A 16,056-nucleotide genomic window follows, 5' to 3' on the forward strand; every position below is an offset into this window, starting at 1 on the left:
CAAAAAGCTCTTTGTCCTTGTATTTGAGACAGCACCAAGATAAACCCATCAAGGTCATGGAGTGGATCCTCCTGGGAACTATGCTGGGGCACATGGAAAGTAAGGAGGTGATTGGTGACAGCCAACACGACTTCACTAAAGGCAAATCGTGCCTGACAAATTTGGTGGCCTTCTATAATGGGGTTACAGTGCTGGTGGGTAAGGGAAGAGCAACTGACATCATCTACATGGACTTGTGCAAAACATATCTCATTGTCCTACATGACATACTTGTCTCTAAATTGGAGACACATAGATTTGATGGATGGACCACTCGGTGAATAAGGAATTGTCTGGATGATGGCACTCAAAGAGTTGCGGTCAATGGCTCAATGTCCAAGTGGAGATCAGTGATGAGTGGTGTTCCTCAGGGGTCAGTGTTGGGACTGGCACTGTTGGTGACATCTTTGTTGGTGACATGGACAGTGGGATCGATGGACCCTCATCAAGTTCCCTGCTGACACCGAGCTGTGTGGTGCGGGGACACGCTGAGGGCAGGGATGGCATCCAGAGGGACCTGGACAGGCTGGAGAGGGGGGGCTGTGCAAACCTCATGGGGTTCAACAAGGCCAAGGGCAAGGTCCTGCCCGTGGGTCGGGGCAATCCCCAGCACAAACCCAGGCTGGGCGAGGAGCGGCTGGAGAGCAGCCCCAAGGAGAGGGACTGGGGGTGCTGGTGGGGGGAAAACTGCCCGTGAGGCAGCACCGTGCGCTGGCAGCCCAGAACCCACCCGTGCCCTGGGCTGCAGCCAGAGCAGGGGGGGCAGCAGGGCCAGGGAGGGGATTCTCCCCCTCTGCTCCGCTCTGGGGAGACCCCCCTGCAGTGCTGGGGCCAGCTCGGGGGCCCCCAACAGCAGAAGGACACGGAGCTGCTCGAGCGGGGCCAGAGGAGGCCACGAAGATGCTGGGGGGCTGGAGCAGCTCCCCTGGTAGGCCGGGCTGAGAGAGTTGGGGGGGGTCAGCCTGGAGAAGAGAAGGCTCCGGGGAGACCTTCGAGCGGCCTCCCAGGGCTTAAAGGGGGGGCAGGAGAGGTGGGGAGGGACTTTTCATCAGGGGGTGTGGGGATAGGATGACGGATAATGATTTTAAACTGCCAGAGGGCAGATTTAGTTTAGATGTAAGGAAGAAATTCTTCCCTGTGTGGGGGGTGAGGCTCTGGCCCAGGGTGCCCAGAGCAGCTGTGGCTGCCCCCTCCCTGGAAGGGTTCAAGGCCAGGTTGGACGGGGCTGGGAGCACCCTGGGCTGGGGGAAGGGGGCCCTGCCCGGGGCAGGGAGGGTGGGACTGGGTCATCTTTAAGGTCTCTTCCAACCCAAACCATCCTGTAATTCTATGATTCTATTATAAATCATGTCTGAAGGAGGAGGGGAAGGTGCTTGTTAGCAAATTGGATACATCTAGCACTACTGAGTTTTCACCAAGCCAGTCACCATACAAACCAGCAGCAGTCATCAGAAGCTGTTGTGCTGAGACCCCAGATACACTCTGTGGACATTTTCCATGCTTTGGAGAATTGTGTCTTGAAGGCTGATGCAACTGAAGTGGTGTTTTTTGTGAGTCAACCAATATGAAGCCCTTTGCATTGGCACAGTTGAAAAGTCATCAAGAAGAGATGTGCTGAACCCCTTTCTCTCCCACTGGGAACAGGAGATTCTGAAAGTCATCTGCTCATCTCCTTGTACAGGCACTGTGGGAACAATCCTCACTGGGGACGTGAAGTTTCACCATTTTTTCCCCAATTTACAAATATTTTTCATAAGAGAGAAATTCTTGTGCATGACTGTCATCACAAAAAAAGATATTGATGTCATAATCTTCAAGTTTAACCCCAAACTCCTGGAATTTTACTGTAAATACAGTGGTGGGGAAGTCGATACACCTTAGCTGACGTGTTGCCAAAAAGAAGGGGAAAACCAGTATTAGCAAGTGAAGGATAATTATTGGAAACTGCCACAGTTCATGCAAATTTTTTCCAATAGAAAGAAGGTTCCTTTATAAGGAAGGTCTTTTAAAACATTCACTAAGATTGAACTCTGAAATAGAAGTTATGCTGTGTGGTCCCAAGGGAAAATGTCCAATATTGGTCTAATTTTCAGTCCTGAGAAGAGGCTTTTTTCTTCATCTCCCTTCAAAAGGAAACAGGGTTTAGGGATGGGACGTGCACACCAGCCTTCCACATCCACCTCTCCTGCCATGGCACAGACAGGGAAGCCCACAGTTTCACTCTGTCTGTGTCCACCCCTGTCATCCTGTCCTTCCAGGAGCTCTCTTCAATGAGATAAAAGTTTTTCTCAAGCAAAAAGTGAGCCATACTGCTGCCAACATGCAAGTGAAAATAAGGTGTGTAAAGGCAAGGATTAATAAACATAAAAAACCCACAAAGTTGACCATTTATGTGGGCTGCTGCCTTTCTGGTAAGATTCAGACTATAAAATAGATTGAGAACTTTTCAAAACAACTAATGTAAAGATATGTTGAATCATTGCATGTTTTTATTGTAGAGAGGAGGTCTGCTTACTGTGATTTCTAATATGTAGGATTTTTACCTCCAATCTGATCTTTGACCACACACAAATACACACACATGCATATCAACAAGTGACAACACATTAAACAGGTTAGGGAAGCATTTGACTCAAAAGTTTACAGCCAAATGTGGATTTCAACGAACAACAGCTTCCCATTGCTGACACCTACAACGGCTGGGGAAGGAAGTTATTAAACTAAAGAAAGATCTTTGGGTTTCCACATCAATTTGCCTTCAAGCTCCTTATTCAGATTATTTCAAAGTTAGGGAATAAGAACTAGTCAAGTCAAAAGAGGGTTTTCATATTTATCGGGCACTATACAGAAATAATTTGTTATTACATAATACCAGCTGTTGAATACCAACTGTTGACCAATTGCATTGCCAATCACCTGTGACAAATGCTGCACAGGTTTCCATGCCTCCTGGAATAGACCAGAAAAAAAAAAGTCTGGCAGTCAAAATACTTCCATTTACATTCCTATTATCCTCCTCTTCCGGGATGGAAGCAGGTGAGGAAGAAAGTCACCTTTTAGTGACTTTTACTTTCCAATACCACCAGCAATCTAGGTTGTTACTGTCTAACATTGTACATCTGGAACAGCCTCAGGTCCTCAGGCAGATGCTTTCACAGGTCAAACCTATTTCTACTCATTTTAGCCCTCTCAGAGAAGAGGAAAATCTTCGTTCCATCAGTGCTTCTGAATGCACCAGCCACAAATGAAGTAATCCCTCACTGTAAGCATTTGTGGAGTTAAGACTATTATTCCTACAGGCCTAGTTGACTATTTAATAATGTTTAAAAAAAAAAAAAAAACAAAACAAAACAAAACAAAAAAAAAAAACAAAACAAAAAAAAAAAAAAAAACAAAAAAACAACTTTTTAGTTCAGTCTTTCATTCTGAAGCTCAGACATGGAGGCATGGCTATATATGGTGATTCTAAAGCCGTAGGGAAAAACACCAAGATATTTCTAAGTTATTTAAAATAATTTATTTACAATACACTTGTAAGTTATATACAAGTAAAATTAATTGCAGACCCAAACTGCTCAGTGTAGAATTTATGGTCAGTAATTTTTCAGAACAAGACTGAGCATGTGAAGTCCTGAACTGCCTTTCACAGAGTGTTGGTTTGGGGATAAAATGCTCAGGTGTAGTGATCATACAAACCCCAGCCTTGTGACTTATCCTGCAACATCCATCCTCCAGTTATCAGGCCATCTTGCAATTATCAACATCTTCCAGCCACACTGAAGTAGAATACAATAAATATCAGGTAGCATGACCCAGTTTCCTAACAGCTGGCATAGACAAGCAGCCAGAGCAATGAAAACCTGAAGACCTCTCTAATTATGTGATTTGATTCATATACTGCATGTGCAGTGTGTGCTGAAGAAAAAACTTCAGTGCTTCTGAGACATTCATCCATCATCTACCTGTTAATCCAAACAGGATTGTCAAGCTGTACCAAGTGCACTTCCTTGGTTCTAAATTACTCAACTTGTGCTAGATTTAAACAGTGACTCAAAATGTAGACAATGACTTCTTAGGTGCTGAAAATGCAAATGGGGAGAGGTCAAATGATCCTACACACGAGTGCTCTTATCTGGCTGTGGGTAGGGTGGCTCAATGCAGCAAAGCCTCAAAACAGCATGGTAGTTTGGGCGGGTAGAGCGTGGAAAAGGCTCGTGGGAGGTGAAACACCAGTCACACCTACACAGATACTGACTTGTCACAAACCTTCATTGTCCAAATTTATCCAAAGCTTCCTGCACCAAACTTTTCAGAGACTCCAAACTCCCTGGTCTTGGAAAGCCATGGACAGGAACAAGACCATCCAGTCGTTTTCAACAACCAATACTAGTTTTCTTCTGAGAACTAGACACCCTAACTGGTCAGACTGGAAAGCAGGATGGTTTCCAGCCTCCCAGTCATCGCTGTGACAGAATTCCCAAAACCACAGGCTCTGGTCACTGGGATTCCCAGTGTCTCCCTCTCCCAAGGGCAGGTAACTGGGCAGGTTTATACCAAAACTCTGGCTGCTTTGGCAGTGAGTCCCTCAGAAATGACATCTGAATTATTTTGGGTGTCAGGAGCTTAACATCATGCTTCCCTTCTCCATTATGGATTTCCTCGGTTGAGATGCATCATGGATGCCTGCCTTCTTTCTTCAATAGGACTCCTCATTTTTTTTTTCATTTTTCCTCCATTTGTTTTTCCCTTGAAAGCGGACATACCCTTTCTGGAGATATTCCCATATTCCATATTTATATGGTGTATAAAAGGGATTGTTTTCACAATTGCTTTGTGCTGAATGAGAACTAAAATCAGAGAGTGGGAAGCTGCAAGATATTCTATTGTAAATCTGTGTTGAATAGCTTTGCAGAGTCCAAAAAGCAGCTTGTAACAGCCCAGCTTTTATTTCTAACTGATAAGAAAGAAGATAAACCTGAGCAGGATGTGGTTCACCTCCTCTCAGAAGATATAAACTTTGTAAAACATAACCCAGAACTCTTACACTAAGGAAGCATCCAAATACCCCAAGAAATCTAAGGGAAACCCCAAGGAAACAAACAAACAAAAAACCATTTTCTTAATGAGACATTTGATTAGCAAGTTGTGTCCAACATTTCTACCATATCTGTCCCTGACTATGTCTGACTCAGAGGCACTCAGCTTTCTACCAGGAGATTAAGATATGCCTGCCCTCAGAAAAAATGAAATAGAGAAGTCTGCTTCCATGTTGATCACTTATTAAAATAACAACCACAGTGAAATAATCCTGCAGATCCTAAAATGTTCTTTGACTAGCATTACCTCAAATGCTAGTCAAAATAATGTAACCTAGGTCAAAAAATATTTTGTAATGATGGATGATTTTACATTTTACAGCTACAATCATAAAATCAATGCAGTAGAGCCAAACCATGCATCATGATCAAAAGCCAACATCAAAACCAAAATTTGCAGCCTGGTCAGTGCTGTATCTGGTTCAAGGAGACCTCATTCTCCTCTTCCTAGGATTTTAAAGTGCTCTGGAAACAAATAATTATAAAATTAGGTACAAAATATTTCAGGTGTCTCATTCAACTTCAGAGTGTTAATAAAAATGTAGCAGGGTGGAGAATTACGTGTTATACTAATTGTACTTTCAGGTGATCTAGGAATAGCATGGCTGACTGTGATAAGGGAGAAGGACAAAAGGTCAAATCCTTCTAGGAAGTTTCCATTACACTTAATGGTTTTAGGATCAGCCTATTACAAAAAGGAAGTTGGTTTGGTTTTCTTTTGTTTTGTTTTTTATAATGAAATCACATTTTTCTACAACATTGCTAGCATTTTCTGTCTCCTGAAAGTGATTTTGCCAACTAAACTAAATGGTAAAATAATGGAGGAAAGAGAAGGAAGATAAACACTGAAACAGACATAAGAAACACTTGAAATTTCCAATTATTTTACATACTTGGAAAAGTATTTTTAAAAAAACTTCCCCTGCCACAATTCTACCTTAAATAAGTCCAGCTAGTCTGATAATAACTTCAAATAAATAAATCAACTTCCTCTCCTAGAAAAATCCGAGATCAAGCTCTCATTTGTCATTTTACAGTATCCTGACAACCTTAACCTTTATGCATAAGAGTTCAGGGATCAAAAAAAGAAAATTCGTCAAATATGCAGCATCTAGAAGGAGGAAACTATTTTTCAATGCTCATCAAATTAAGTATTAGTCTTAATAACATACACAGAAAAGGAAATTTGGGAGCTGAAATTGCACTTTAGTATTTCAAGCCGATATACTTCAAGTTTCTGCTTCAGAGCCACTGAGTTGGAGGGATTCTATCCCCGAAACTGAAGGTATAAGTTATGGAGTTTGCTTTATTTGCAGATTTGGGTTAATTTTAAAGCAAATATTTAAATATAATTATGGACCAAAAAAAAACCTGTTACAAATCAAACTGAATTTGGTAGATCCAGAAATAGATATTAATTTTATTTTGTGTAGCTACTAGGACACAGAAGTACAACATACTCAACCCTGCTTTTAAAAAGCACAAATAGGAGAGCTTCAATGTGATTAAGTTGCCTCAATGTGATTTAGATCAGGGCTGTAGAAATAAACTGTTTTGCTTGAACATGTCCAGAAGTGTTGGGGGTCTAAGAACACAGATCAGCTTGCAGGGTCTATACAGGAGAGCCTGTCTTTTTAATGGTTAGTGGCATCTCTGATATTTTATCTGCACTAGAAACCATTATACACGTAGCAACTTTGGTTTGCTCTGTGCCTCAGACAATATTTTTCTCTGAGAGAGAGAAAGTTAATTAAAAAGCAGTTTGAATGTTAGGGAATGAAGACAGTTAATTTAACCCACCACAAAGTCAGGCTTCAACCCACAAAAGAGGAAGAGCTCAAACAGCAAGATGTTACGCTTTACCATGCCTGACTCCAGTGTTTCAGCCCACATGTAAAATGAGAAAAGCTTGTATCTCTGTTTCCCAGATGCATGGCCAGAGTCTCCCTAGATGACAGATATTCAACATGCACTTTTCCTATCGTCCCTCTCTCTTTTCTTCTGCCAGTTTCAAACAGAAGCATCTCCAACCATCTGCTTTCCTAAATGTCCTCCAGCCAGAAAGGCAAAAAGCACAGCCTTTCCACCAGTCTTGAATTAAAAGCATAGAGCTTCTTGCCAGAAGGAGCCCCACAGACAGCGAGATGGATTTCTGCATGGAGGAAGACGAGAAGTTCAAGCCCTGGGGCAAAACAGACATTTTTGTTCCAGTGAGCCAAGTTTAGTTATTACGGGCTGCCTTAAATTGTAAGAAAAGTGTAGCTCTGTAACCACAGTTCTAAGAGGGTCTCTGCAAAGAACTACAAGCAGCTGTCTGGAAGCAGGAGCGGCTGCAGTGCTCAGTGTGCACTAGAAGATACCCAAACACGTAGAAGAAATGCACTGTTAGTAAACATGTTGGGTGGGATTCAGCTCACCTAACTTTATCAGTGCAAAAGTTAAACAGTTTGGTCATGGAGGCTCCATCTATGGTCAATAGGTAAGAGATGGCTGTGTTCAGAGGATGAGTCATCCCACTCAGAGACAGATGCTCAAGATGTGTGGTATGAGCCTCGTTTAGACAAGACTTTCTTTCAGGTGGCTAAATTTAGACTAAATTAATTCTATCCAACCATTATCTCACCCCAAACCTGTGAAGTCTTGCCCCTCTTACTGCAGATTTGCTCGTATTCAGAAGTTAGCATTTCATCATCACTGAATAATCTGTTCAAAATCCAGTCTTAATTCCATTCATGCCACATGCCTTTTACCATTGGTGAATTAGTCATCCTAAAGATTTCTGAGGCAAATACCAAATTCCCCTTTTCTACACCAGCATGCACCAAACGGAACTTGATTTGCAGGAGTATTGACTATCTTCATGACTCTAAATTAAGATCTTCAGGAAGCATAGAATTTGTTCAGTTACCACACATGTTAAAAACACTAATAGCCACCAGCCAGATGCCCCAGGACCGACTATTCATTTTCCCTGATAAAAAAGCTGTTGGAGGAGCAGGGCATTTTCAAGACTGAGGATAGGTAAATATTTTCCTCTAAATTCCTGGTCCAGTCAGCAGTGATAAGGGTTCAACATTCTCCTCATTATCTCAGTAAACAAAATATCTTTGTATTGAACCCAACTGTTTCATGAAAATGGTTCATTTCAGTGAACTGCCCTCAAACCAAAACCAGCTCAGGGAGCCTCAGAGCTCTGAAGCTCCACGACCAAACACACGGCTCACCCTCTTCAAAATGAAAAAGAAGAGGAACAACCTAGGGGGAAACAGGAAGTTTTATTGTTTTCTCATCTGTATTTGATTAATAATAATGTCTTTTTCAAAGGGCTCAAGGTTACCATGGAAGAGAATGGCTGAGTTTTACCCCAATCTCATGGATGCTTTGATGTGTGAGTGGATGAAGTACTCCAGCCTAGCCTGGCACTCCTCCTGCAGCAAGTCGCTTGAGGGGATGTGAGGTTTCACCTCTGCTTCATTATAAAATTGAGTTTCTTTAGTGCAATTGATTTAATATAGCACTGAGAACACACCAGACCTTATTATTTATTTTAACAACTGACTACTTTATAGGAGGCCTCCCAGGAGATGAAAGAAAGTCTTCAGTGAGAAGCAGTGACAGAGGATTTCTTTCTTTCCGTTCCTTTGGGAGCCTCTGCCAAGCTGCATGATTACAGTAAGAAATGACACTGAGAAGATTGGAGGCTGTTCAACAGAGGCTTCCTGCACACTGACACAAAAGGAGGGTGTTTTTTCACCATTAAAAGCTGATTCTTGGCAGTGGGGGTATGTACTGCAGTGCCACATGCAGCAAATCAGAATTAAAGCTCTTCCTGACATGGCTTATGCCTATCCCTACCCCCCTAAGCTATCCAGCAGTATTTTTTGATTTGTGGACACTTGTGCCACTACAAAACAGCTTTTCCACCCCCCCACACCCCACAGTTAAAAGTTGAGTCGAGATCATGACACCAGGTACACTGGGAACCAGAGCTGCATATCGAGTCCATGACAGATCACACTGGGCACCGAAGAGAAAGCACACGGGTGCTCCCACCCATCCCCAGGGTGCGGTCGGGGCGAATGCACAGTATCACACAAAGATCAAACCCATTTCGGTAAGTTATTGTCTCTGTTTAGCGTATCAGGCTTCAAAAGCTGACTCAGGTGCTCAGTATGTTCAAGCCAAAATCATGGTGGCGATGACTGTGATTTCTCACCCGAGCACATAGATGAATCTGGCTGGTAACTGGGAAATTGTTTCAGTGAACAGACAGCAAAATCTTATTCTAATTTTGCTCAGAGCAATTAAGGAAATGGGTTAATTGTATAAAATTAATTAGCAGTGCTTGAATCATTAAAATACATGTTGGGAACATCAGTGCAGCTATGAGATATATTGTATTTCACATCCTTTCATTGCTTCCCTCTCTGGGGGAAAAAAAGGAAAATTAAGTATGATGAAAATGGGGGGAAAAAAAAATAAACTACCTAGTTCCAGAAAAACTCAGTTCTGGAACCGTTTTGGAGGGAAGTCAGCTGAGGAAAACTTATCTTGAGTCAGCTTTGACAATAAGAATAAGCAGTAACAGGAAGGTGCTGTGCTGCTGAACTTCAGGGTTATGCAGACTTTCCCTGATCTGTTGTTGGTTTGCTCAAATTACAACCCTGTCAAAACCAAAGCACGCCCGTTCAATGCATCCATCTGTACCTCTTCAAAGTACTTTTCTTCCTTCTCCCTTTCCCTCCATCTTTCCACGGCCTTGAGCTCCAAGCGACACGCTGTTTATTCTGGCTTTCCCACCCCCACTTTCCTGTATAATATTTTTTCCCCTTAGAAGAATGCACGCAGGCTGAGAAACAGACTTTCTTGGATGAGTTTTGTAGAGTTCAGCCTCTCTGTCAAGGGCTGGATGCTGCCAGTTTAGGATGAATTTTCTCCTACTCATTTTCCTGTCAGCTGGTCCACGAGTAACTCGATGACCGAAACACCAGCTGCTGGAGAAATCAGGGGGAGAACCCCTATTTTATCATCTCCTTCACTAACACAAACAAACAAACATACGCATCGGTGAGCTGTAGGTTAAAACTGGTCAGACCCAGTTTGCTTCCCCAGTGAGACTGGTGCTGTTGCAGTCACAGGGTTTCTGCACAGACGGCAGCGCACGTAGGATATGCCTGCCTGCTCTGCCTTCCCACAACCACATCATGCCCTCTCCCGGGGCGGGGAGGCTCTCGCATTGCCCATGCAAGCAAGGAATTAAGGAAACCCCAAGTATCCCCCTTGCAGCACATGTTGCTGTGCACTAGGCAGTGGGTTTTCCATAGCACCATCGCTAGGACCAAATAAATGTACCCCTCCTCCCTGAAGTCACACGCCAGGGGTCTCTGGGCATCTTGCAGTTTGAGTAATAAAAATTTACAGTCGGGTGACCACAGTGAGACAAGATGAGGAAAAAAGGGCAACGGGATGACAACTTTCTCTTAGTTAAATGTCCCCTTAAGGAAACAGTTTTCCACTAAGCTAAATGCACTCACATCTCTAAAGCTCACATGAGCATCCAAATATTTGCTTATTCCCACACAGATGCTAAGGCCAGGCTGGGGGCTCTGAAGGTCACTGCCTCTTCTGTCCTCACAAAGACTCCTTACAGCAGACCGAAGGGGATGGGAAGGTAAGTTTTTCTTCATGACAAAAGACAACAGATTGTTTGTTTGTGTGTTTGTTTTATCTATTGCCTTAGTATGAATTTACTTACATGACATATTTTGTGGCAGGGACAATCTTCTTAGAAAAGTGTTGAACTGAGTAGGTTCCCATACTTGTGGGTGACTGCTATGCACAGTAAGAGCACTCATCCCGTTCTCTTGCACTGTATGTAAAAGCAAGCACCTGTTTTTCAGCAGTTAACATAGAAATACATCCAGCGGAAGAAGCTGTTCATTTTGCTGTAAACAAAAATCAGACTGCATCAATACATGCTTAGTGTTGAGGCCTCAGATGAGCAGGAGCAGCAGAACTTGTCTGATCAAGTGGATGCAGAAAAACACCTCTTTGGACATATGAGAAGTCTGGTGCATCTCATCCCATCTCCTGTGAGAGATTTAGGAAGAAGTGGTGAATGGTAAGCTCTTCCTTACTTCTGGATGTATCCCCCAAGCTACCAAAATTGCCAGCATCATCAGTCCCAAGTCTACAAATCACTTAATTGCTTTAACAGTATTAATGCCTGCAGCTGACTATGGTCCACCAACTGGCGATAACTTCACACTACAGCCTTTTACAGGTTTCAAACATGCCAACTATGAATACTCTTGGCAAAGAAATGTAACCCTTCCTCTGGAAACAACCGCAGACATGAAGAACTCCCATGATTTGGTTTAAGTGTTTAAAAACGTCATTGTACACTTTGAACTAAAAAAATGGGAACAGCATTTAGAAACCAGGGTTTTTATTCTATTGCAACCACAATTATATTGAAATTTCCTATCATAGGTCCCATGGCTGCTAATAAACCAGCTTCTGATGAGGGGCGAGCACAGATGAAATACAAAAACCAGCACAGAACCCAGAACAGATAGACTCTGACAAAATTTTACACATGGAAGAGAGCAAGGAGCTGGCAAGAGCTACCCTCATTGGAAGTGAAGCACCAGCTGCATAAGGAAAGGGAATGGTGCTTATTTCCTAAGTGACACTCAGCTCCAACAAGGCTAGACGTGGTCCCTCCCGCTGCCCCAAGCCATGATCAATTTGACCCAAATAATTCGACAGATGCTAGTCCAACCTATTCTTAAAAACCTCAGCAGTGGTGATACCACACCCTTAGACCCATGCTTTGCTTTCATCAGAGAGAGGCAGTGGAGTTTCCTATTGGAAATTAAACCCACAATTTCTTGCTCTATAGCCTGTGGCTGGGAAGAAACAGCTCATTCCCTTAATCCCTGCAAGAGACTTTTTCAGACTAGAGGACATCCTTCTTTCCTCCAGACTCCAGAAGCCCGTCCTCCATAAAACACAACTTAAAACTAAGTCTACAGAACAAAGTCCACAAAATATAGCTTAGAAAAGCAGGACTATAGTTACAGGACTTGGGATCCTCCATACCGATTGAAAAAAGTCTTGGTTCAAAAAACTTTAACAGTAGGGTATAAACTAATCCATTTTTCCATGTTTCTCTGGTGTTCAAGTTCTCCAGACATTGCTCATTCTTGCCATCATCCTCTCCACTTTAACTGAGCCAGACCTTCTTAGGATCACTCAGCCAAAACATCTGGAGCACCCCTAATGCAAAGGGCCCTATCCACCAGTCAACACCTGACAGAGCACCAGGAGGCAGCCAAGAAGCCCCTTTGGGACACAGCTCAGGAAATCAGCCAGCAGTGCCAGGGAAGAGGTCCGACAGTGCCACCAGAGCAAAGGACATACCCCTCCACAACAGGGCTTCATAATCCTTTTGTCTTCTCCAGTCTTTGCCCCAGATGCATGTGAATTTTCAGATCTCAACTCCTTGGTACACCACCTTGGATCACACTCAAACGAGGACTGAAGCTCCAGGGCTGAGCTTAAATGGAGCCCAGGCAGGGGTACGGGGGGGGCCCAGCTGAGGCCACCCAGCACCCCAACACACGTTACCTGTGAACATATTTATTAGTTGTTAAATTCAGCTTTTACAGGTATTTCCATCCTTCTCAGTGTCTGGGTTTTATTAACTTAAATATTCCATGTGTGTTACTTATTATAGCACCCTATAAAATCTTTCTTTTCCTGCAAATTTCATCCACAAACATACTTTTAATTTTATTTGGCCGGTATATTAAAATTCATCAATGTTAATGTTTAAATCACAAAATAACAGTCACAGATGAAGAGTTGCACTTAAGTTGAAATGAGGCTTTCAGGAAACAAAGAGTTTCCATTTAAGAAATGTTTAAAAAAAGAACACTGAGAACAACAAAGTTAATAATATGCTTTGCTGCGTTATTATTTACTGTGCTTTAGTCTCACAGGCAGTTTTACTGGCTGACTTGTCTTCAAAGTCTGAGCTAGTCTGAACTCACCCTGTGCTTCTAATGGGCTCATAAAACTTCAGGCCAGCAGGTTCATATTCCATAAAAATCAAATTGCCTTTGAAGCACTATAGGAGCATGTCTTCTTCTTTATCCTTCACCTGCTTGTGTCCTGGACTGTCAGCATCCATTCTCATCATCCTGTTTGAACGGATACTTAAAAAACTCCTTTGATAAATGGAGGTCTGCAGCTCTAGCGAGAAGCGCAAAAAAATCATGCACATGCGGTGGCTTCCCTTGGAGGAAATACTCCAAAGCAGTGATCAAGGCCGTTCTCCACAACTATTTAGTCACATAGTGACACCAATGGAAACGTCGAGGCTGGTGGTCTGCGGGGCACCCATAACGAGAAGGAGACCTTGGTGGGCCCCAGTGGGACATTTCTGAACACAGCCTCAAAGCTAGGTCAGGTTGCTGTGAGACTTCCCAGTCAATCTCTTAACATCTCTGCGGATGGAGATCGCATGGTCTCCAGTGCTAAACTATTTTTAGTATGAAAAAATTTTCCCTTATTCCCAGCTCACCCCTGTTGCAGTGTGTGCCCATCACCCTCTGCCATCATGCTGCACAGCCCCAAGGTCAGCAAGGAGTTTCTCCATACGCCCTCTTTGACATGGCCCTCTGCACCCCCCGCGAGCACCTGGCACCCTATCTGAGACGCCTTCTGCTCCCTGATGGATGAGGGCTCCAGCCACAGCAAAGGTCTGGGAGTGAAATGAATGGGACAAGAAGAATGTGCTGAGCTGCAATGGAAGAAACAGTAACAGCTATTACCACACCAAGACAAAAAAAGAATATTTTCCAAATTTTTTTCTCTGTGTGTCATCTTTCTCTCCCAGACAGCCAGGGCATTTTCCTACTCTTCTGCACCATCTACAAAGCTGGTGTCTCCAGTCACACTCTGCTGCACAGCTGACTCTTGCCATGTCCTCCTCTACACTTTATGCCCCATTTTTGCCTTTCCTGGGCTATCTCTGGCCTTCACTCAGACAACCATTCTGAAGCATCAAGAAGCTTGCTAAAAATTGCAGATCTACAGGTGTGGCAATGCTGTAAGACACAACCACAGAAGGAAGGCTCCAGACTTACTCAGGAAGTCTGTCTCCCATCTGAACTCAGCTTTTGACTTGTAATGATGACAACAAGTCTTTCATGTATTTTATTTTATGTTCCCTGCAGAGTGAACAGGTCTGGGTAGTCTGAATTTTCAGTAAAGGAGAGTCTGGACCAGTTACAAGTTACAATCCAACCAGACACCAGCAACAAGAATAGTATTGGTAAGGAGTCTAGATAGGGTTTTAAAACCTATATTTTTGTTACAAATCACCTGGTGTTTTAAAGACATGTTTAAAGCCTGCTTTAATAGAATTTTTACTAAAATATGAAATGAAATTGTCTTTAGCGGAAAAGTGGTTGCATCCTGTGTCTGGAAACAGGCAGTGGATTAGTTAATAATTCCCATGAATACTGGGGCACCTTTGGTACAGCTCGATCCTCTTGCAACTATTTGTAACTCTCAGTGTTGTCTATCCAAAGTGTATCTTTTATTCAGAGCTGTATATATGAGGCTGAATGTGTGTCTGACTCAGAATCATTTGTTTAACACTGCATTTATTGAGGTAGTCTCACACAAGCTAAATAGTGCCACAGGTATGAGAGGGATTTTCTGGAAACTGATGATTCAACTGGAATTCATGCATACGTATGGAAACACAACTTGTGGCCAGTTTCTCAACTTTTAGTAACAAAACTCAAACAAGCACAAGATGAAGTGGTGCTTCCAAAGGCCCTGCTAAAAAATAAGCTGTCCACTGGCTGCTCAGTGCAGTACCTGCCCAACAACGTTTGGTCTTGAATCCACCAAACAGCTATGTTTGCCTTCTTTAAAGATACATTTCAAAAAAAAAAAAAAATACATCAGCAGGAAAATAAAATCTCTTCTGAGCACATAAACTAAAGAAATAAAACTTTTTCTTATTTTTTCACTATTTCAACAGCCATTTTTCCCATTCATTTTTGAAATCAAAAGCAATAAACCCTTTGAAACTCAGGTTTTGTTTAGCTTGATGAAACAGCTAAGGAAACAAATTCATCATTAAAGCTGCAAGACAGGGCTGGGCAGAATATTCATGTTCAAATATTTAAAAATATATTTAGATAAACACATTTCTTAAAAAATATATTAAAATTATGCTTCATAATGAGAAGCAGAGGGGGCAAGCTGGAATATCAAATGATTTTTTAGAAGTTTAGTAAATATTTTACTTTATTTTAGTGTTAGATTTGTCTAAATTCAAGACAAGCATCGCAATAACCCTGGAAATCAGTCAGGAAAATAAAAAGGCTGCTAGCAAAGTACGGGTAGCTAGCTGTGTACAGAAGGGCTGGGGGCCAAGACACTGGCGAAAAAAAAAAAAAGTCTTGTGAAGACAGCATGATCCAACATTTGGACTAGATAGGCTTCAGAAAGGAAAGGGAAAATATTATCTGCAATTAAATCTACATGTAAATTAGTTGATGTCAGTCATAAATCTAAAACAACACTGTATGCTGAAAGGCATGCAAAAGAGAGCAAGCTCAGAGACCAGGCACTGAGTCTGCATTGCCCCCAGTGAAATAGTTGTTAGATTAGAAAAAAAGCTGGCCGAAGAATGGGGATTTTGTCTCACAAAAATAATATGAGGTTTTGACATTCTTCATGAACATGCCTGCACATGTACATGTGCATGCCCAGCTCTGTTTGCATGTGTGCTGGGGTATCTGCCCCCTGAAAAGGCAATGCACCCACAACTGTGGGCACCTCCCAGTTGAGATGCTCCCCTGGGTTGCTGGGAGGTTGTTCTTCCTTTTAATTG

The sequence above is a fragment of the Tyto alba genome, unplaced genomic scaffold (assembly GCF_018691265.1).
Source record: "Tyto alba isolate M040663 unplaced genomic scaffold, T.alba_DEE_v4.0 Super-Scaffold_1000006, whole genome shotgun sequence".
Classification (NCBI taxonomy): domain Eukaryota; kingdom Metazoa; phylum Chordata; class Aves; order Strigiformes; family Tytonidae; genus Tyto; species Tyto alba.